At 37.6% G+C, this 23,930-nt stretch overlaps 1 protein-coding gene across 4 annotated transcripts in view; it reads right to left on the bottom strand.

Moving 5' to 3' along the window:
• Positions 1-23,193, bottom strand: part of NSD3 (nuclear receptor binding SET domain protein 3) — a 100,671-nt gene extending 77,478 nt beyond the window's left edge. For all 4 annotated transcript variants that reach the window (XM_061177582.1, XM_061177583.1, XM_061177584.1 and 1 more), the window contains exon 1: positions 23,106-23,193. The gene's annotated coding sequence lies outside the window, so the exon portion shown is untranslated. The remainder of the gene's footprint in view (positions 1-23,105) is intronic.
• Positions 23,194-23,930: the final 737 nt, after the last annotated feature.

The following is a 23,930-nucleotide window of genomic DNA, read 5'->3' as shown; positions in this document are numbered from 1 at the left end:
GATTTTCTTAAGAGCAGGAAGTAATTTTATTCATCCACCTGCTCCTAGAACCCAGAGCAAAGGCTCAGAGGAGGGGCTTAATGAACCTTTTAAACTGAACTGTGTAAAGTTAAGGGAGTTATTACATATAAATGAAATGCTTTAAAGACTTGTTGAGGATCTTGCTGTGAAGAATGCAAGATAATATAAACGCAACTATGGTCTCCTCAGGAATATCCTTGGCAAAATTTGACTGATAACCAGTTACCTAGCCACTACTGAGATTCTCCTTAGTTCTGGGCTACACTTCCCTGCAAGGCTTAAAGCCCCCCGAGACTGGCATGAAGTCAAATGAATTTCCAGGGAGAGTCTATTAACCCAACAAAAGACCAAAAGATATCAAAAACTCCTTTATAAGCATATCTATTTAAAACCCTAGTGTTATTAATACTGTAGATCTGAAATTCAGAATGTGGAAGCTCTCAAAATACAATTTTCACAGTCATAGTTAATTGAACTGGCATGAACATGAATCCTCATTTTCCAAATGTATTCCAGTAATTATAATCAATCCTACTAAAATACAAAGCGAATTTGATATATCAACATTAGAAGTTTTACAGCTAAAGAAATATAGTGGAATATAAAGTGATTCCCACAGCACAGAGGAAGAGGGTGGCCTTCCTTTACCCCAGGATAAACAAGGGATCCAGATGTTTCTTTATGTGAACTGTGCAAGAAATATTTCTCAAGGTTTATGATAAATCCGGTGTCTGTGTGTGTTTCTATAGTAACAGGAATGGAGTGCACGCAGACAGTCTTCAGTAGTGAACCAGCTATGCTGGTTCTTGAAAACCTGGCATTTTTACTGTTTGGCAATTTCTGCGACAAAACATTATAAAAATGATACATGATGTTCAAAAATTAGAGTCATTTTGTTTTAAAGCAAAGAATTGAAATTAAACTTAAGCATATACTCTTTGAGGTGTAACAAGAGAAAGCTATCAAATATAGTCATATACTGATTTATAACTGAATAATCACTAATGTTTGAAAACCAGATCCTGCATTTGAAATCAATTCAATACATACACACATACTCCTCCAGAAAACTTTAACTACAACTCGCACTTTATGACAGAATATGAGGATTTTTGGATGACAGCATCAAGGGAGATTTTCATTTTACTATTTTTTCCCCAAATCTACACCAAGAAGAAAATGGTAAGGGGAGTTAATTTTTTTTTAAATATGGTCCATTATTTTCAGTACTTAGGTTTGCAAGGATGAAACCAGAGCCTCTATAAAGTAAAAACTTGAAAAAACATGCATAATCTATATAGAAAGAATGCTAAAATCCCCTAATGCCAGGGTTTTAAAAGAGACTCCATTCTTCTTGGTTGTGTGTTCTATTCATATTTTAAAATCTAATTATATGATCAGAGTGATCCTTTGACTATAAGCCATAAATTCTGTATAACCCGTTTTGTCTTTCATAATTTAAAAATTGTTTAATTGTTAGTAATGTAAAAACAAAGGTGTACTGTTAAAAAAACAGGTATATTATTTTGTTATAATTATCTATTTTAAATCTGTAAATCATTCACCCTTTTTGGAAATAAGAGATAAATATTTTTAAAGAGCCCAAACACACACCTTTAAAAATCAGCAAACACAAACTGCTACTAAGTATCAACAAGATGCATATTACTCTAAAAATTAATATTCTTCTTTCAGAAGTCCTTCTACATTTTAACTTCACCACACACACAAAAAATCGGGGGTGGGGTTATGGAAAAAAGAAAATCAACCACTTGGTTCTAAGAACTTGACCATGCCTCTATAACATCAAAAAGGAAATGAACAACAATATTCACCTTTTATTTACTAAAAGTAGCTAGAATTGATAGCATCTAATCTGGCTCTGTTATAGACAAAAAGCAATAACTGAATTTGGTACAGTGACTACACAACTCAACATCAATCTTTCAAACAAAACGTATCCTGCTTAAAAATTCTTTTTTTTAAATAAATGTATTTATTTATTTTTGGCTGCGTTGGGTCCTCATTGCTGTGCGCGGGCTTTCTCTAGTTGTGGCGAGCGGGGTGGGGGGGGCTACTCTTTGTTGCGGTGCGCGGGCTTCTCATTGCGGTGGCTTTTCTTGTTGCGGAGCACGGGCTCTTGGCACGCGGGCTTCAGTAGTTGTGGCTCGCGGGATCTAGAGCGCAGGCTAAGTAGTTGTGGCGCACAGGCTTAGTTGCTCTGCGGCATGTGGGATCTTCCCGGACCAGGGCTCGAACCCGTGTCCCCTGCATTGGCAGGCGGATTCTTAACCACTGTGCCACCAGGGAAGCCCTTTTGAATCATTTACAGAGATTTACTGCCACTCTGGTTGAGGCTAACTCTTTGAAAGTTTAATGGAAAAAAAAAAAAAAAGTGCGGGGAATTCCCTGGCCATCCAGTGGTCAGGACTCCTCGCTTCCACTGCCAGGGGCCTGGGTTTGATCCCTGGTCAGGAACTAAGATCCCGCAAGCTGCAGGTGGGCCGCCCCCCGCCCCCCGCCAAAAAAAGTTTAATGCTATGATTTAGGGAAAAACATTTTATTTTCTGAACTATATTTCAGCAATTACACTAATAAAACATCAATTCTCCAAATGATACAAAAGGCTCGCACTACTGTAGTATGTTAAATAAATGTTCTATGTTAGTAAACCTTATACGGGTATCTTGACTTAAAGGTACTTTCCGAGGTAGCCTTTTAAAAAGAACTCTAAGCTGCTCACTAATTTCTGGGTTAAAGTGGAAAATATGCTTGCTTTAAAAAATAAACAATTCGAGAGAGAATATATTCCCTTTATATCGTCATGTGATTTTACTCATTTATCCACCAAGATACAAAGGGAATCATGTCATTTTTATACAATTACTGACAACATGCACCCAAATCAAAGTAGTTTTACTCCATCTATATCTAATAAACTCAAGATGTATCAACAGAAGATACCTTTCTAGAATAGGATTTGTTACATGACATTTATTCATTAAACAACTAAGCAAGGGCATAAGACTGGCCACTCTCTTCAATAAATGAAGAAATAAAATATGAATATGATGCTTAAATAAAAACAAAACAGAAATACTGGTGAGGTTTTCTCTTCTTGCTCCCTACTCAGGTACAGGATTTTTGTCCTACTTTCTTTTTTTTTTTTTAACATCTTTATTGGAGTATAATTGCTTTACAATGGTGTGTTAGTTTCTGCTTTATAACAAAGTGAATCAGTTATACATATACATATGTCCCCATATCTCTTCCCTCTTGCATCTCCCTCCCTCCTACCCTCCCTATCCCACCCCTCTAGGTGGTCACAAACCACCGAGCTCATCTCCCTGTGCTATGCGGCTGCTTCCCACTAGCTATCAATTTTACATTTGGTAGTGTATATATGTCCATACCACTCTCTCACTTTGTCCCAGCTTACCCTTCCCCCTCCCTGTGTCAAGTCCATTCTCTAGTAGGTCTGCGTCTTTATTCCTGTCTTGCCCCTAGGTTCTTCATGACCTTTTTTTTTTTTAGATTCCATATATATGTGTTAGCATACAGTATTTGTTTTTCTCTTTCTGACTTACTTCATTCTGTATGACAGTCTCTAGGCCCATCCACCTCATTACAAATAACTCAGTTTCGTTCCTTTTTATGGCTGAGTAATATTCCATTGTATATATGTGCCACATCTTCTTTATCCATTCATCTGTTGATGGACACTTCGGTTGCTTCCATGTCCTGGCTATTGTAAATAGAGCTGCAATGAACATTTTGGTACCTGACTCTTTTTGAATTATGGTTTTCTCAGGGTATATGCCCAGTAGTGGGATTGCTGGGTCGTATGGTAGTTCTATTTTTAGTTTTTTAAGGAACATCCATACTGTTCTCCATAGTGGCTGTTGTCCTACTTTCTTAGAGACACAGTAGTATTCCTACAGAATGCCCTGTAATCTATTAATTTTACTCAATTTAAATAAGAATGCTGTCACAAAAAGCTACATATTGTATTATTCCATTTATATGAAATGTCCAGAACAGGCAAATCCATAGAGACAGAAAGCAGAGCAGTGGTTGCCAGGGGCTGCGAGGACGAAGGAATGGAAGCTAACTGCTAGTGGGTATGGGATCTCTTTTTGGGTGATGAAAACGTTCTGGAATTAGTGGCTGGTTGCACAACCTTGTGAATATAATAAAAACCGCAGAACTGTACCCTTTAAAAAGGTGAACTGTATCTCAAAAAAAAAAAAAAAGGAATGTCTAGAAGAAATCAAGAAAGTATTTGCGTATGTTTCTCAACAATAAAGTCTACAATACCTATACAAAGATTTACTGGTTTCAACACACATGTAAACTGTACTTAAAATAAAAAGCTCTACACTTATTAAGCTACAGCAATTAAAAGGTGAGGTACTGGCAAAGAGACAAACAATGAAACAGACTAAGATCCGAGACACAGACCCAAGTCAATACGGGAATTTGGCATGTAACAGAAGAATCACTGCAGATGAGTGAAGAAAGGATAGAATATTTAAAGAATGGTACTGGGACAACTGTTTATCCATATAGAAAAAAATTAGATCCTCACCATGTAATATACCAGCTCCAGGTGGATTAAAGACCAGATATAAAAAGTAAAACTTAAAAAATTTTTAAGGAAAAACAAAAACATAAAACGGAAGTAGATCATTATGAACTCAAGGTGGGGAAGGATTTCTTAAACAATACATAAACAGTACAAAACACACTGATGAATAAAATCAACAATATTTTTTTTAAAAACTGTACACCAAAAGATCACACAAACAAGTGAAAGGGCAATTCTCCAGACTGCAATGCATTAAAACAAAGCTGGGTTCTACCCTCCAACCTTCTGCCAACTTTCCTCAGGTCTTGCTATGTTCATTGGCTGTGCCTTATCATGTCTCATCTGAATTAGAGTAACAACTTCAAACTGTTCTTCCTGCTTTCAAAGTTGTCCACCTCCAATCTACCCTCTCTAGCATTGACAGTTCTTAAAAAGAAAACAACCGTTTCCCCCCACCACCCCCAAATTTAATAACATCCCATGGCTCTCCATGCCTTAGGATAAACTCCTCAAAGCAAAAGGTCTCTGTTGATTTGGCCCCTGCCTACCTGTCCAGCCTCCCCTCCTCCTGCTTCTGCTTTCCCACTTTGCCTTCCACCATTCTATCACTTCCTCTCTCATCAACCACTTAGCTTTTGTACAGATGTGTTAAAATACTCCAAGAAGCTTTCCCAGACCACCCCTCACCCACCCTCTGAAGTCCCTGATAGCATCCTACCTATACTCTACCATAGCACTAATATATCACAGAGGACCACCTTGACCTAAATGAAGGGTGTGTGTGTATAAGCGAACATGATCTCAAAACATCTGTGTAAGAAATAAGAATAAAATACTTGATTACATCCATTCTGGATACCAGCTGCTGTCTGTTAATTGCCCTCTGTAGGCTGAGACAATGTTGGGCGGAGGTTCATGCCAGCTCCTCCTTCCTTCCCATTCTGCTGCTACTACAATGGGAAGGAGACCAAAAGTTACAGCCAGGTTGTCCCCACCCCAACCTATACAGGCTCCTCTAATAAAGCACATATTTATTGAGCACCTACTACATGCCAGACATTGCACTAAGCACTAAAGTTGTAGAGATGAAAATTCAGACATGGTTCCTGGAATTATACAGTTGCATTATTACTAGAGAGAGAAAAGCAATAAAGGGAACGTGCTGGAGATGAGGCTCAGTAATACGCATTTATTCATTTCATATCGAGTGCCTGTATTATGTTTGGTCCTAAGTACTAGAGATAAAAGATGAGCAAGACAGAGTCCCTGCGGACAGAAGGGACAAGTGCCCTGGATGACAAAGGAAAACATCCAAGGTTGAGGAGCTGTGGGATGTGGGACAGAGAGAGGATGCAGGGGACCTGAGACATTTCCAAGTATAGGAAACAAAAAGTCCTAACCTGTGGAAGGGAGGGGAACTCCTTTACAAAGACCTATATTAACCATCACCTAAAATGGTTAAGAACTTCCTTGGCTTCTTAGTTTCACATCTTCTAAATGATCTAGATTATATATTTCTTGATATGTTGCAAAACCAAATTACAAGAATTTGATGAAAGCACACTACATAATTCAGGGATATAAAAACAACTTACATGCCAGAGAATATGGCAAGACTGGAAATTTATGATGAGGACATGGGACTGCTTCATCTCTGAAACCCGGCCGACTACAGTGACTAGCACATTATCAATAAACAGATTGATCACAAACAGAAAGGAGTATTGCAGTAAGGAGCCACAGGATTAGTGTTTAACAATGTGAGTATTTTAATATAAGCTCATAATTGTTAAGTAACTAGTATTACTGAAATACCACAGGTGTTTGTTAGCAGCATGCATTTAGAACTGACTGTACAGATTTACTTTTTCCCTCCTAAAAAGATCATGAATAAAGCTGGAAAGTAGCTGCACAAAACCAAACAAGCAGCAGGTGATCAGGTCACTAAGAGGAAATAGAACAAAATGAAATTTCCCCCTATTATTTTTAAACTTTTTCAAAAGTTTAGTATGTAATCTTACTATATTTTATCAAGTAACCTTTTCATCAGAATTAGAGTAGAAGATATTTTATTAAGCGCTGGAAATTCAGAGTATAAACACATCACAAAAAAAGAGTCACTGGCTGACAAGAAATGTATTTACATAACCATATTTAATTCGAAGCTCACTACCATGAATCTAATAATTCTACAGGCATACATAAACTATTAACATAGGGACTTCCCTAGTGGTTCAGTGGTTAAGACTCCGCCTTCCAATGCAGGGGGCATGGGTTCGATCCCTGGTCAGAGAATTAAGGTCCCACATGCTGCAGGGTGTGGCCAAAAAAAAAAAAAAAAACACATTTAAACTATTAACATATTAGGGTTCATATTTTCCAAAACAGTAGTTATATTATGAAATGAAGCTTTGCCTTTTGTTCAGTGTATAAAAACTGCAATCACTACTAATGGGATTAAGAGACACTGTCACAACATTATCACTGTTGAGCGTAACACGTGATAAGAAGAATATAAAACTCTAATGAGTTTCTAATAAAATGACTTCCCTTTTTTGAATCATTTATAGCCTAATACAAAACCTGTACGAAACACAGAATCAGTTTATATTAGAATGCCAACCTGTATTTGAGGCAACTTTGAGTAACTTCAGCGTTCAGAGAATTGCCAAATGTGTTCAGATTTCTGAAGTTCATATTTATCTTTAATTTCCAAAGCAAAGGGTAGCAGTGCCTTCTTTGGTCATGGAAAAACCAACCAACCAACAAAACAAAACGACTTCACTTCTAGCAAAGGTACTGGGTACTTTTATGTTTTGCTCACTGCTGTAACCCTAATCCCCCAGTACCATAAGGGAATGAAAAAGGCTGTTAAATGAATATAGGAATGGCAGAAAAGACAAGTGGAAATTAGAACTGCTATTTTACTGAATGTTCATTTCTATCCAAGTAATGAAGACAGAAGAAAATGTGTTTTGGCTCTCAAACTACAGTCAAAAGTACAGCCCCAAATCACAGCATTAGTCTGTGCTGTAACAGGACTTCAACTCCATAATCTAAAATTATGCAGATAATTTTAGTGTGGACCTCATCAAATCTCTGTGTTATACTAATCTCTAAAATTACTAACATTTCCCAAGAGCCAGATATGAGTTACCAAATCAAATTTGGTTTTTAGTATCTGGACTTTACATAACCCACTGATCAAGAAGTGATCCAAAACTCAAATATATGACTGAGAATCAGACTAAGAAGGCAACACACTTATCAATGAGTTCGCACTCTGAAACAACGTTTTTCAACCCTGGCACTACTAACACTTGTTGAGGAGGGCTGTCATGAGCATTCAAGATGTTTAGCAGCATCCTGGCCTCTACGCACTAGATGCCAGTAGTACCACCTGCCAGTAATAATAAAAGATGTCTCTAGACATTGCCAAATGTCCCCTGGAGGGCAAAATCGCCCTAGGGTTGAGAACTACTGCCCTAAAAGGATGGTCACCAAAATGGAAATGCTTACTATAGTCTGTTCTCTTTTGCTTTGCCTTTTGCTTCTCTGTAGATTCTATAATGAACATATAAAAATGTTAATGTCTCTTCAAAAGAAAAAATACAATTCATTAATTATAAATCAAGAAAATGCTCATATTTATTCGGCTTCTATCCTATTTTTCAATGACTAATACACACAGATGTTTTCCTGAATATGCCATATTTCTGAGTATTCAAAAGGTTAAACAAAAAAACCTGCAACAACTCAGAATAGATCCAGATTTTAATCTGTATAAGAATCTCTCTAAAATTTCAAACAAAAAATACCTTAAACATGCTTCAAGTAAAATAATATAATTTACTGAGGACTGACAATGTGATGTTCCAAGTGCTTTACCAGTATTATCTCATTTAATCTTCAGAAAACTCCTGCAAGATGGATACTAGTATCTCCATTTTACAGACGAGAAAACTGAAAGACAGGTTAGGCGGCCTGTCCAAGGTCACACATAAAGTAAGGGGTAGAGCCAGGAGTCAAATCCAGGCAGTCTTGCTTCATGACCTGCACCCTTTACCACATGCTACACTGTCACTGACCACTGAACCACTTTTCTGTCATGTCTGTATTAATTCAGAAAGGCAACCATTACTGCTTCAAAAAACATCCCTACTATTAACAAAGCCAGCATCTTCAACCTGTATAGAGGCTGTGATAGACAGAATAATGACCCCCCACCAAATACCCACATCCTAATCCCTAGAACCCGTGAACATGTTACCTGATGTGGCAAAAGGGACTTTGCAGATGTGATTAAGTCAAGGATCTTACAATGGAGAGATTATCCTGGATTATCCAGGTGGGCCCAGTATAATCACTAGGATACTTACAAGAGAAAAAGGGATGGAGAGGAGTCAGAGAGAGATCTGAAGATGCTCTGCACTGGCTTTGAATATAAGAGGAAGGGGACCGTAAGCCAGGGAACACAGGCACCTACAGAAGGTGGAAAAGACAGGGAACAGATTCTCCTCGAGAACCTCCAGAAGGAATGCAGCCCTGCTCATACTTAGAGCTTAACCCAGAGAGACCCATGTTGGCCTTATAACATCCAGAACTATAAGATAATAAATTTGTATTGTTTTAAATTTTGCTGTGTTTAAGCCACTAAGTTTGACATCATTTGTTAGAGAGGCAAAAGGAAACTAATACAGAGTCTTCTCTGACAGCATTTCTAAACACTCCCTTGTTTTCATTAGTTCTAGAAACATCCCTATAGAACCTAGGACAGGAAGGATAATTCCCTTAGATTCCTTAACCTAAGATGTGGGGAACGTGAAACAGAAAGAGCACTTTTAAAGGTCTTACCCCATGACAACATGAATAGTCCTATCTATGGCTACAAATATGCTAATGTGGCCTACAACATGTCCCTGGACAGCCAGGAAAGCCATCAGCCTGCAATTGCTCAGAGGACGCTGCTGTCACCTTTTACACTGCAGAAGAGAAGGACGCGATTTCTTCCCGTTTTGTTGGCAGTCACTCCTGCTTTCTATCTTTCATTCTAGTTGGAGATGTGATACAAACAGTGATGTGGCAGCAAAGCCACCACCACGCATGACACAATAACGTTATGGGTCCTTTTATTACTCAAATACTTACTGTATCTTTCCATTTCTGAAAACTAAAATCTCTGGGCCACACTGGATTCTGTGGCTGATTTTCACAAAAATATGTGGTGGGTGTGGAGAAAACTCGCAGTAGTAAAGACAGCACTATGGTTAAGAACCATTTTTTAAAGTCTGTTAATTTAAATATATAATAGCCACAGTTAATAAAGAAAAGCCCCTTGCAGCCATCCCAAAGAACTCTATTAAGCCAACATTTTTTATAATGAATAACCTCTAACTGGAAGTTTATTTTGTAAAGGTGAATAATGTATAAGTTCCCTAAATAAAAAGACTGATTCATATCTCAAAACATTAACTATTTAAGACTATGTATAGGAATAGATGAGTAAAAATAAAACCCTTTCCACACTTATCATGTTGGCATTTAAAGATCAGAAATTAAATGACCTAATTTACTGCATGAGAACATTTGATCTCTGACTACTCACAGATAACTCAAACCACTATCAGTTAAATACCGCTTTTATCAGGTAAAGTGCCTATGTCTGCTACACAGTGATGTCCATTCATAGATGATAAGTCAAAACAACACACTGGAAAACTAGGATTTGGCAGTTCTCTCTGTTCTGACCAATGGCATACAAATAAATGACTTCGAGTAAATCCCTTAATCTCTAAAAGGTTACGAAATGAGGCTGAATACTCAAAAACCGACGATGGAAATATTTTCTCACTTGTTTTTCCATTTTGTCAACTCTATGATTTTTTTTAATAAATTTATTTATTTTTGGCTGCGTTGGCTCTTCGTTGCTGTGTGCGGGCTTTCTCTAGTTGTGGCGAGCGGGGGCTACTCTTCGTTGCGGTGCACGGGCTTCTCATTGCGGTGGCTTCTCTTGTTGCAGAACACGGGCTCTAGTCACGTGGGCTTCGGTAGTTGTGGCACGTGGGCTCAGTAGTTGTGGCTCGCGGGATCTAGAGCGCAGGCTCAGTAGTTGTGGCGCACGGGCTTAGTTGCTCTGCGGCATGTGGGATCTTCCCGGACCAGGGCTCGAACCCGTGTCCCCTGCATTGGCAGGCGGATTCTTAACCACTGCGCCATCACGGAGGCCCCAACTCTATGATGTTTTACGTGGAGAGGATTTATTTAGTACACATGTGCATGCCTGGACAAAAGTTTGTCTATTTTTAAAGTAAGAGTTCCCACAGAAATGTTTCTATACAGACTCATTCTAAAGTAATCGCCGTAAATTACCCATATCAACACCACCAAAATAATCAAAAGCCGGGCCTCACCTTGCCTATTCCCAGACTCTAAGTGGTTTGTTATTCCAGATATATATCTAATTCCTCACAAAGTCCTTTTTTTGTTTTGTTTGTGACACGGTTCATTACTGAACACCAACTATGTACCAGGCCCTATTCTAGATCCTGGGAAATCAAAGGAAATATGATTCTGATCTCATAGAGCTTAAATAAACATGAAAATTTCAGAAAATGATAAACTACTATAAAACAGGGTAATAGGACACAGTGACTGGGGGTCTGGATTGTTATAAAAAGGACTAATGGAATCCAAACCAGGAACTAATCATATAGAAAGATTAGAGGAAGACACGTGAAGAGGTGATCATCAGACATATCTTTTATTTCCTTTCAAGTTCTCTTTGTTTCAGAGGCTTCTGAGGTTATAGTAAAAAGATTTAAATAATAGTCAAGTATTCCAAGTAATATAAAAAGTTTAAGATTTCCATATTATTTAACCATAACTACTCTAAAATACTACTGAAATGAAATCATTTTGTTGGTCAGCAGTACATAGTCTGTTAATAACTGCATTGATTAAAAGAGTTTTTAAAAATACTTTTATATTTTAAAATTTAAAAAAAAATTTTAATTTTAAAAATATTTAAAATTTGTATATTTTAAAATAATAATCAAATAACTATTACTAAGTTGTTTCCTGTGAATGGATTTATTCATTATCTAAGAGAGTAAGCATTTGGAAAAATGAGATTTTAAAGACCCAACCCCACAAAAACACACAAAAAAAGTAATCACAAGAGCAAAGAATGTGAAAATGTCCACTTCAACTTAAATTCTTTCCCTTCACTAAGAATATCTAAATCTGTGCTAATCACACATGGCTACTGAATTGTAAACAAATTAAAATTAAATAAAATTAAAAATTCAGTTCTCAAGTACACTAGCCACATTTCAAGTGTTCAAAATCCACACATGGTGGGTGGCTACCATACAGGACAGCAGAGACACAGGGTATTTCCATCACTGCAGAAAATTCTATTGGTCAGTGCTGATGTAAATCATTTCTCAAATTTGACCCAAACAAAAACATCCTAAAAAAGCTTATAAAAATCAGGTTAATTATAAACTTTTTAAAGAAATTGGTGAATAGTACCGTATAACTAGACAGAAATCACATATGAGGAAATTTAGCAGACACACGTATGCAAGAATAAAATAAGAGTAAGATAAATCGGGGACAAGGAAAAATGTGCTCTGACACTGGTCTTGCAGTCATGAGCCTTGAGTTTTAGCTGTGAGTCTACCTCTCTGAAGAGATACGACATATTTGGGCTTCTGTTTATAGCCCATAATAGAGGTTAAATCAGGTGATCCGATCACCTGAAATGACCCCAAACAATGGGAAAATGAGCTGTGATTCCTCCTAGTCACCAATACATAAATGTAGGGGTTGGATTTGCATTCTGACAAGAACATATGTGATTTTAAAAATTAACTTTAATGTCTTACCTATCCTATTAACATTATTTAAAGATATTCGTTATTTGCAATAGCAAACAATTATATGAAATTCACAACCAACACCTATTTACATAAATAAGATTTTAGGGGGTAAAGCATGACCACCATATTTCTTTCTACAAAATTCTCTAAATAATCAAGGTGTATTAGAGAAGTAGCACCTTTTCTTATCATTTTTATTTTTAATTTTCCTTAGTTTATACCACTAGTAATAGAGGAATACTATTTTTAAAACATAACGGTACTACTCCATAATCTGTTTAACTCTAATATCATCACCCCAAATATATTCTGAAATTTTCACTTAATAATTTTCCACTAAAATTGTGTTAAGAGAAAGATGATGGTCAAGGACATGAAAATATCCTGTATAAGGGAGTGACCTATGTGAAATGAAACACAATTAAATACCAAAAAACCCCCTGTCACTAAATACAGTCACACAATTTTCACTTGACTATGATTCTATTAAGTTACACAACATTTTAGGTTGCTTTGTAGTTCTTTTTTTTCCTGACTAAACCACATTACTTATTGAACTGCCTTGTACCAATACAAAACTTACTAATAAAACACGCAATTTCCCTTATCTATTTGGTTTAACCTCGAAGTCTTCACTTTGTTCTTGACCACACCCGGCAACAACAGACATGGTATTATAACTGGAAGAAAATTCACATTAAATTATTTTCCAATCCCTTACATCAAGGGACTGGCTCACAGTGAAATTTATGACAAACTAAGTAACTTATATCAGTCATCTTGTTCCATTCACTATGAAATCTAGTAAACTAACAAGTTCATCCACATATTTTCCTTCCTCTTTCCCTAACAAATTTTTAAATTACAGAAAACAGGTTTGAGATTGTTCAAATTTTACTTTCTTTTACCATATCAAGGCAAGGTATCACAGAAATGATAATGTAGTTTTTAAAGTACTAAGCAATTAATTTATCATAATATCTAAAATGATAATTTACTAAGTTTATTTTTCCTATAAAGGCCAGGGGTTTTTCTTCTCTTTTCTTTTTTTTTTTTTTTTGGTTCATCAGGTTTATCACTTTAGTATTTTAGGTTCAATTATATTCAACATTTCATTTTTAAAATAAACAATAAAAAAACATAAGGAACTTCATACCATATATTCAAATTTTACATTATCACCTATTTGCTTAATCAGAACATGAAGCGTTGGTGAAGCTATAAGCCATCATGCTTTTGTAATAACAACAGTGGAAGTAAATTTGGACTGGAAAGTTAACTTCATGTTCCTACTTGTAACAGCATGAATTCTCTTTACCAACTGAGAAACACCCATATAACCCATGCAAAGATTCTGCTCAAGCACTAACTAACATTCAACTTTTAACTTCTATAAAAGTGAGTTTAGGCCAACTGAGTTCACATCTTCATCGATGAAACATTCGACTAAAGACTAGCTCATTTTGCATATGCTATTATTCTATTTTTAAAAAGTCATTTATTATCAGCTACATGCCTGGTCCAGTTCTAGGCACACTCTAGCACTTCTAGTTTAGATCCCTATAATTGCAAAAAGTAGTCATTTTCATCTCCACTTCAGAGATAAGAACACTGAGCCCCAGTGGTAGAGGTACGGCAGGAATAAGAACTTGGGTCTCCCTGACACTTGCCCTACACTCCACTGCCCATCGAGTTAAAAAAAAAAAAAAAAAAAAGTTTTGTTAAATGGCTTAAAGCAAACAGAACAACTTTCAGGGTGAAGGTCAGTTAGAGCAAAGCAAACCTCTCAATAAAAAGAAAGCCATACATTTTATACAATAAGTTTGCTATAGTTAACTATATAGGTATAGCATACGTTCCATAGACATTTCCTAAAATAAGGTGTTTCTGAATAAAATTTGAATGAAAAGAAAGGTATTTTAAACCACATACAATGCTTTCTCAATAAAGGCATCGTGACTGAACGGAAAGATGATTTTATAATTCAAAAAATCTACCACATACTTTGTTTTATAAGCTTAAACTTTATGTCATGTTTTCTTAACACAGGAATATGAGCATCTTGTTTTCATAGATGACTTTTAAAATCTCACTCCATAAATTGATGTAAAGTATATATCATCAATTACAACTCAATAAGGCTGGAAATAAAATTTTTCAAAATAAGTGATAGGAATTATAAAGAAAAAATGTATCACATAAGCTGCTGCATTCTTGTATACCTGTACTACACTTTAAAAACCACAAATAAATGCAGTTTTTAAAAACAAAGCCTTTCTGATATTGCTAGGAGTTTAAATTGGTTCAAACCTTGCTGGAAATGTTCTAAAATCGACTATGGTGATGGTGCACAATTCTTTGAATATACTAAAAACCACTGCATTGTACATTTTAAATGGGTAACTTGTATGGTATGTGAATTATTTCTCAATGAAACTGTTATTAAAAAAAAACCTTTCTGGAGAAAATATTGGAAATATGTGTCAAAAACTTTTGTAATGTTCAGACCTGTTAAGTAATTCTACTTTTAGGAATTTATTGTAATCAAATCATCACAGTCATACAATTTTTTAAATATGTAAGAATGTTCATCAAATTTTATCTAAAAATTGCAAACTGCCTAAAACTCCATCAACAGAATAATGGTAAATAGATATGGCACAACCATACAATGAAATTATATATCAGTTTAAAAAATCACATTCTCAAAAAAATTTATTTCACAATAAAGCAGGTTATAAAATAATATTATACACTATTCCAATTTGTAAAAAAAAAAAAATACAGGTATGCATAAGAAAAACACTGGAAAGATACAGAACAAAATGTTAATTGTAGTTGTTTCCAGTTGGTAGGATTTCAGGTGATTTTAATCTTCTTTATATCTCACTGGTTTTCAATTTCTCTACAATAAACAACCCTTTCATAACTTAAACATAATAAATGTTATTTTAAAACTACCAGCCACTTTGGAAAGTACAAATTTTCCATTAAAAATTAAAAACTAATACGGCTGGGGGTAGTGGTGGTGGTGGGATGAACTGGGAGATTGGGAATGACAAGTATACACTAATATGTATGAAATAGATAACTAATAAGAACCTGCTGTATAAAAATAAATTAAATTTTAAAAAAAGATTCTATAAAAAAAAACCTAATAGGGCTATCAGCATTTCTTAGGGGTACTGTGTGTGTGGATCTATATGCATATGGATGTAATACCTTAATTAAGACCTTAACCTCAACACCCTAATTCTATGACACAATAAAATAAATTCTAATGATCAAGGCTAAATTGTACAGGTGATAACAAAACAGAAAGCATGAGATGACCAAAAGTATATTAACCTTACTTCATATACAAAGCCAAATTACCTACTTTAGGTTTAAAAAACTATAATATCAAATTATGTGTGTTTCCACATCTAGGAAAACTCAACATATACAGTCATTTCAAGATTTAAAATAATTATTTCTCATCCTTGCAGGAGAAAAAAATAGCAAGGGATGTATTTAACCTTCACCCAGAATAAACAAGAACAACATTCTATTGGAATTTTAGGTGAAGCATAGCATGAAGTTTCTCACCACAATCAAATATGAAATACCATATTGCAATGTATTTGGATCCTGCAGAGATCAAGAAAAACACAGACAGCTTAAAGTAACAAAATTATAATAGCCAAATAAAGGCTTTAATTTATGTATGCAGATGTGTTATAAAAATGTCCTTCTTAAAGTCCACATTGCAGAGTTTTATGCAAATAGTCTGTATTCATCAGGTAGTCAGAGGGGAAAAAAAATTCAACTTTGGGACTTCCCTGGTGGCGTGGTGGTTAAGAATCCGCCTGCCAATGCAGGGGACACGGGTTCGAGCCCTGGTCCAGGAAGATCCCACATGCCGCGGAGCAACTAAGCCCGTGCGTCACAACTACTGAGCCTGCGCCCTAGAGCCTGCGAGCCACAACTACTGAGGCCGTGCGCCACAACTACTGAAGCCCGCGCGCCTAGAGCCCGTGCTCCACAACAAGAGAAGCCACCGCAATGAGAAGCCCGTGCACCGCAACGAAAAGTAGCCCCCGCTCGCCACAACTAGAGAAAGCCCGCGCGCAGCAACGAAGTCCCAACGCAGCCAAAAATGAACAAATAAATAAATAATAAAATTTTTAAAAATACTCAAAAAAATTCAACTTTTTTCTGCTATCACAATCCTCCAAAGTCAACATTTAACCTTTCCATACATTATAAGAAAATATTTCTAGAAAGTGAGGGAAGCACATTAAAGTAGGTTTCTCCAGTTAAAAAAGAAATCTGGTTCACCTAGCCAAGATGCAGACAAGGTAAGAATCAAGAGGCACCAAGGATGGAAGAGTCAACATAGATTGCCACTGTTCAGGTTAATACTTTTTCTAATGGTTACATTAATGTGAAAGCAAGAGAGTCAAACTAGTTTTTGTAAATAAGATACTTAAGTTAGGATATCACTGATACAGGCAAATCTGACATTTCCTAGGCAAAAGCCATTGTTAGAGTCTGCACATAAATCTAAAACCAGTAGTCACTGAATCCTACCAAAAACTGCATCAGAGATGAACTCTGAAGAAACAGCTTTATGCAACATGGCATGATTCTTGTAGGATTCAGCATTATTTTTTGTTTCACATTCATTAGTAAAGCACCAAGATTTCAAATGACTAAACGACTACACTAAATGTTAGGAAACTTTTTTTTTTGTCTAGATAACCCTTTTGATAACAACAAATAAAAACTGGCGATTCAGTTTTTACCTGTGCTGACTCCTCGTGGTTATTAATTTTTCAGCTTTCTTTTCAGCACACTGTTATCCCTCAAGTCCAACTACCACCAAGACAATACCACTTAAACCAATGAGACTGTCTCTGCAGCTTTTCTTACAGGGCATATTACCTGGGTAGTGACTACATGATGTTCGTTTTCTAATTATTTGTTTATACTGTACATTTAGGTCTTATGCTTTTATCTTTATATGTCATGTTTTACAAAAGTCTTTAAAATGCACTTTAAAAGTCTTTGCTTGTTTGTTTTTTATGTACAGCTTTAAGACTCCACAGCTGGGCTTCCCTGGTGGCGCAGTGGTTGAGAATCCGCCTGACAATGCAGGGGACACGGGTTCGAGCCCTGGTCCGGGAAGATCCCACATGCCGCGGAGCAACTAAGCCCGTGTGCCACAACTACTGAGCCTGCGCCCTAGAGCCTGCGAGCCACAACTACTGAGCCCGCGCGCTGCAACTACTGAAGCCCACACACCTAGAGCCTGTGCTCCGCAACAAGAGAAGCCACCGCAATGAGAAGCCCGCGCAGTGCTGCGAAGAGTAGCCCCCACTCACCACAACTAGAGAAAGCCCGCGCACAGCAACGAACACCCAACGCAGCCAAAAATAAATAAATAAATTAATTAAAAAAAAAAAAAGATTGCAAAAAAAAAAAAAAGACTCCACAGCTAAGAGATGTGAGTAACACAAGACTCACTAGACACAATACCATCTTGGCTACAGCCAGAATGCCAGTAGGCAAGCCTCCACATGAGACTTCCTAATCTTTTGCATCTCAAATCAATTTGATAAACTAAATTTTATTTTACCCACAAAATCCCAGGAAGCCACACATTTCTTAAATTTAAAATACCTACGTATTTAAATTGAGTTAAATAATTCTTGTGCTTTCCAACTTCACACACACACAAACAGAAGTTATTGTGCTGGAATTCTATCAAACATCTCAGAAGACATCACGTAAAACAAAGTATTATTAGATAATATTCATATATGTATATGGTTAAAATGGAAACTATATGAATATAAATTTTTAAAATTTTCCTATTCACTCTCTCCTCAATATAGTTCTAAATCTAGATGAAAGGGGGAACATAGTAGAAAAGAGTTCTCATTGTAGATCAGTCAATGATAACACAGATTGACACCTAAAATTTAAGAATAAGCCAAGAATCAGTTATCAAAGAGCTTTTCAAATGCAAAATTTTGTCAATAAGCAGATGTACTTTAGAAGTAACAAAACACATCCATCTAGTAAAAACTGAACATTCTTTAAATCACAAAATTTTAAATATGCCTTTTTCCTTCTTTTCATGCCACCCTGTACTAGCACAACATAATACAGAAGTGTTTAAAAGTACTTATTAAGTATTTAGTAAGGTCAACAATAAAAACAAAACGAAAAACCTGAGTATTTAAAAAATGTGTTAGGTAGTCGTAGTATCATCAGTTTCTTAAATTTATCTTTATTTATATTTATTAAAAGATTAGCCTGCAGAAATAAAGCTCACCATTCATTTAAAAACTCAAATGCTAGACATGTTGTTTATTAACACATGAATAAATCATCTTAGTTGCTCTTTCAAAAAATAATAGACTCCTTTTTTTTTTTTTTTTTAAGTAAAACTAAAAACAGCAATGCACCAAAATAGATTTTATGGATAGATACCAAATTCTAAACCTTTTTAAAGCTTTAATGATTTTAATTTTTTTAAGTGTCTAAAACAGACTTTTTGTTTTAAAAGAATTCAATGAATAAGTATCCACGGTTACGAATTTTCTTCTTGATAGTAAAAAATAATTAAAAATAATCAGTGATGCCTAAGATTTTTTTAAAACTTGTTTTCAATTAGGTATTCTTTCCAAGTTCTTTTCCAGGACCATGATAGACCTCTTATTTTTTTATTTCATTGATAATTTTATTAAAACAGGAAAAATTCTGCCAAAACCACTTCATTACCCAAAATACAAACTTCAAGATACCTGGACAAGACTCACTTACGCATGTAAAAATATTTTGTATAAATGTTATATGTACAACATGGTGAACAAAATATGGAAAAAGAGAAGCAAGAGCCTTTACCTCACTGCAACTTAATCCCCTTGTGCTCATTATACTAACCATGCCTAACCTTGAGTATTCCCCCTCACCTTGAGCTTTCACAGAATGCACAAATACTTCCACAATAATGAAGTAATGTGATGTGGTACAAAGAGTCAAGTGACAGGTTTTTCACCAAAGCCTTGGACTTAACTTCTCTGGTCTCAGTGATTTCTCTTGTAAAATAAAGTAGTTGGACTATATCTCTTCTATTTAAATAGGCTGTTAGGGACCTAATTCAGGACCTGCTATATTACTTGTAATAGCAAAAACTTGTTAACAACTTAATGTTAATATTAATCAATATTTCAAACAATGGAATACTATATGACCCTTAAAAAAAAGAAAGCGGTAGGTCCATATGTGCTTGTTTGAAAGGATGTCCCAGGGAGCCTACTAAAACAAAAAAGCAAAATGCAAACAGTGTGATAGACTTTGTATGTATTTTAAGACAGATGTACGTACATATGTACAGAAATTTTCTAGGAGGACACCCAAGAAACTTCAAAATGGTTGTTAGTGGAGAACAGAGTGTTAACTTTTTTTTAAACCTCTTATAGTCTTTTATAATATTTCAAAAAAATTTAAATAATGAACGTGTATTATTTTTATGAATCTTTACAAGAAAATAAAAGTAAAGGTCTGCTGATCAGGTTTTATAATTAGAAAAGACCTGGGTTCGTATACTGGCTTTGCTGTTTACCATCTGTGTGTTATTAAGGTGTTTAACCTCAATCTCTCCATCTGTAAAAAAGGAGTTAACAGTACTAACCCTCCCACAACTGTTGGGAGGATGAAAGGAAATCATCCATATAAGACATTTAGCACAGCACATTGTTAGAGGACAACAGCTATTGTAGCCATTACTAGGCTTATTATAAATATTATTATAAATTCCAGAAATGGAGTGTCTTTTAAAATCAGACAACTGACTAAAGACTTGGACAATTCATTCAAGGATGACCAATCTCAAAGGCAACCAATTTCCTTTACCCCAAACTCATTCAATCTGATCAGTATAAGAAAGGGCATATCTATTAACTTAAAGTTAAAAAAAAAAAAAAGCTATCACAGGTAGCAGGTGAGCTGATGAGGGACATGGTAATCAGAGCACAGTCTGGGTTTTAATTAACTATCAACTAACTAGAGTAGCCTTCTTCATTACATGTGGATACCTAGCCAGGAGCCAGAATACTCATGACAGCTGGGCAGGGGACCTTTATCTCTACAAAATGCTGAATATCTAGGAATAAACTTTTTTTTTTAAAGTAATTCAAGTTTCCAAGAGTCTTTTCTTATTTTAATATACAACAATTTCTCATTTTCCTAAAAATTTATGGCACTGATGGTTCATTCATAAATTAATTACAAATAACATGTCAACCAAGTGAGAGATATAAAAATGAAATCTCCATAAAAATAAATTCCAAAAAAGCATACTGAATGGATTTTTTGAGTGGAACTTATTCTCATAAGGTTTTTAAAAATTCAGGCTGAATATTATCAAATCAAAATAAGTTGTAAATCTGATCTCTATACTAAAAGTGCTCTCCCAAAGTAACACTCTAACAATATTCAATTTAATTTTTCCAACAGACCAAGAACACATCCTAAAATTCTATACAACAACTTGGAAGGATGAGGCGTTAGGACAGATTAAATCAATATGTAGCACAACTGGTTTGAGTCCATCATATTACAATTTTAACAGATCTTCCTGGTATTAGAGAACAGTTTCAATACCAATATGACGGATTAAAGTTTGGATTCTCCCAATTACAATGATAAAACAAAAACAAAAGGTCACACACATATAATCCTTTTCAATATGAAAATAAAATAGGCTCCACTTAGTTCAGCTACTGTAAGTTTGTTAGTATTTAAAGCTTTAGAATAGTAACTATTTCAAATCACATAAGTAGATACACTTGAATACATTTGAGAGTCACTGTAGCTTTCCTGAGAGTGACCTGAAGTTCCCACCAAAAAATCCTGGCACCTGAATGACGCTCTGAGCTCTGCATGCCTGCTTCATAGATCATTGCACTGTGCTGAACTGACATTTGGAGATTGTACTGGGCAATTGTATGAAAGCAAAGAGAAAGGATGGAAGAGAGTTTATTTTAAAAAAGAAAACACTTCTTAACACACCCATCACCTATAAGCAAGAGCCATCAGAAGCACCATTTTAAAATACACACATTTCTAATTTTCCAACACGCAAACTACAGCGAGCAGATAATGTACCACAGCAGACCTTCCTACCCCTCCTCTCCCCTCACACAGTGCTTTGCCGAGAGCACAAGCCCAAGTAAAATAACCGAGGCAATTTCCTTGTTTACTTAAAGAATTGCAGAAAACATGTTGACTGCTTCTGAGGCTTCTGAAACAATTGAATTTTCAATATTTAAAAGACTTTTCACGATCATGTTTGAAATAAGAGTAGTAAGGATTCCTTCAGCTAGTAAAAAATATAGTTTTAACTTTATTAAAGGGGTTAAATTTTACACCGCAGTTCATTAGCATGCCTTGTTCGCAACCAGAAGGAAAAGGGGAAGGGGGGGGCAGCAAAACACACAAGATGGAAAACATTACTACCTCCTTTGGTGGTTATGAATAATTTTAAATGACCCCAAGATGTATGGGAAGAGTTCATGAATAGAAAGAAAGGGGGTTAACAATCTGAACTGGCCCCTTCTAGATTCATACTGATGTGGGAGAGAAGAAGGAATTTATTTACACTGCAGTGCCTGGCAGCAAACATGGCTGCCCCTGCCCCCTTTAAATCGGAATAGTCTTCACTCCCTCACCAAAACCATCAAATTGTGGCCATGTCTCTCTCTGTCTTGCTACCATTACACGAACACACCTCTTCCTCCCTCAAAGCACCTCAAAGCAGTAAAACCCACACCTCATCATTTCACAACACCATAACCACTAGCTTCTCCATTATCTAGCCTTGAAAGAAAAGGCACAGAATACACACAAATATAGGAACAAAAGGCTTTCCCTTCCTAACACTTTAACAACCCCCTTCCCCTTCTTTTCCTCCCACTCTGTGACGCTTGGTCCATAGTTCTCATCCTTCTCAACATTCAGTTAATTTCCTTCCCGAGCCCAATCCTGGGTCTCCCAGTTCCTGAGTCTATTTCCTATCTTCCTATTGCATCCTGTCTCAAGCATTTCTCATCCCTTTTTCCTAATCCACCTTTTCCTCCACTTCCATTCCCTCGTGTCTCCCTTGAGGCCCCATCTCTCCACCTAATTCTTTCTCCTTCCCCCAGACTCTCCTAGTTCGCATACGCCACCCCCAAACCTGCCTACTTCTCTGTCCGTCCAGGTCTCTTATCTCCAAACCTAACTCTTCTCCTCTCCCCCTGCCCCTCCCCCGTTCCATCTTTATCCCCGCCCCCATCCCACCTCTACTCCCAATTCCCAGTTTAGCGCCACTCCATCCCTCATCCCAATCCTACCTCTCCTGCCCCACCTCCCAATCCCCTCCACACCCCCCGCCTTGCTCCATCCTTCTAGACTCCCCTCGAACCCTTTCAAGCCACCCGCTAGTCCTCCCATCCCTGCTAAGGTCTCTCTCCCTACCCGGGTCCCATCCCTAGGTCGCCCCCTCCTCGCCGTCCCCACCTCAGCGCTTCCTTCCAGCGCGCGCGCACACAAACACACACACACACACGCATTCACTTTACCTTCACTTTGTTCCATTCTAACCCCCCGGCCGTGTCAGTACGATCACAGGAGACACACGGAGGCCCGGAGTAGGGCTGGGGTGCAGGCAGCCGCCGGGGCCGCGGGGGGAGGAGGCGGAACCAAGCTAGGCCGCATGAAATCCCCGGGCTAGATTTCCCCCGCGCCGGACGCCTCTGCCATGGCGGCCGGCACCGAGGAAGGCCACGGCCAGGCCGGGCCGGGCGCACAGCAAGAGGAGGAAGACTGCGGGCGGTGGGGTGGGCAGCGGAGCCGGAGGGATGGGGGTCGCCGCGCAGCTGCAGCTGCCAGAGACCAGCCCGTGGCTGGCGGCCGGGCCGGGGCAGCAGGGTCGTCGGGGCTCGACTCGGCCTCGCACGCCTCTCCGCGGCGACCAGTGGACAGTCCCCCTCCGCCTCCGCCTCCGTCTTGGTCGCCGCCGCCGCCGCCCGCTCCCGCCGCCACAAGCACCGCCACCACCGCCGCCGCCGCCGCGCACAAAGCCCCCCCCACCCCGACTCTCGGGACGCCGCCGCCGCCAAATCCTCAGCCGCTCATTGGCTGCTGGCCGCGGCGCCTGCCGGGAAATGCAGTCCGGGGCTCAGGGCGCAGTGGGCTAAAGGAGGAAGAGGCCGGTCGGCGGGCGGAAAGGAGGGGCTGGGGGAGAGCCCGAAACGCCAGCGGCCCGGCGGGGTCTTGACGAGAAGTGAGACCGCAGGCGATAAAGGCAGAGAGACGGAAAGGCACGACGCGGAGGAGAGTGAAAAACAAAACAAAACTAGAAGGCAGGGTAGAGGTTGGGCCTGGGAGGCGAAAGTGTGCTCGTG

This window comes from Eubalaena glacialis, chromosome 20 (assembly GCF_028564815.1).
Source record: "Eubalaena glacialis isolate mEubGla1 chromosome 20, mEubGla1.1.hap2.+ XY, whole genome shotgun sequence".
Lineage (NCBI taxonomy): Eukaryota > Metazoa > Chordata > Mammalia > Artiodactyla > Balaenidae > Eubalaena > Eubalaena glacialis.
The sequence above is the reverse complement of the archived record's forward strand: the minus strand, read 5'-3'. Positions and strand labels throughout refer to the sequence as shown.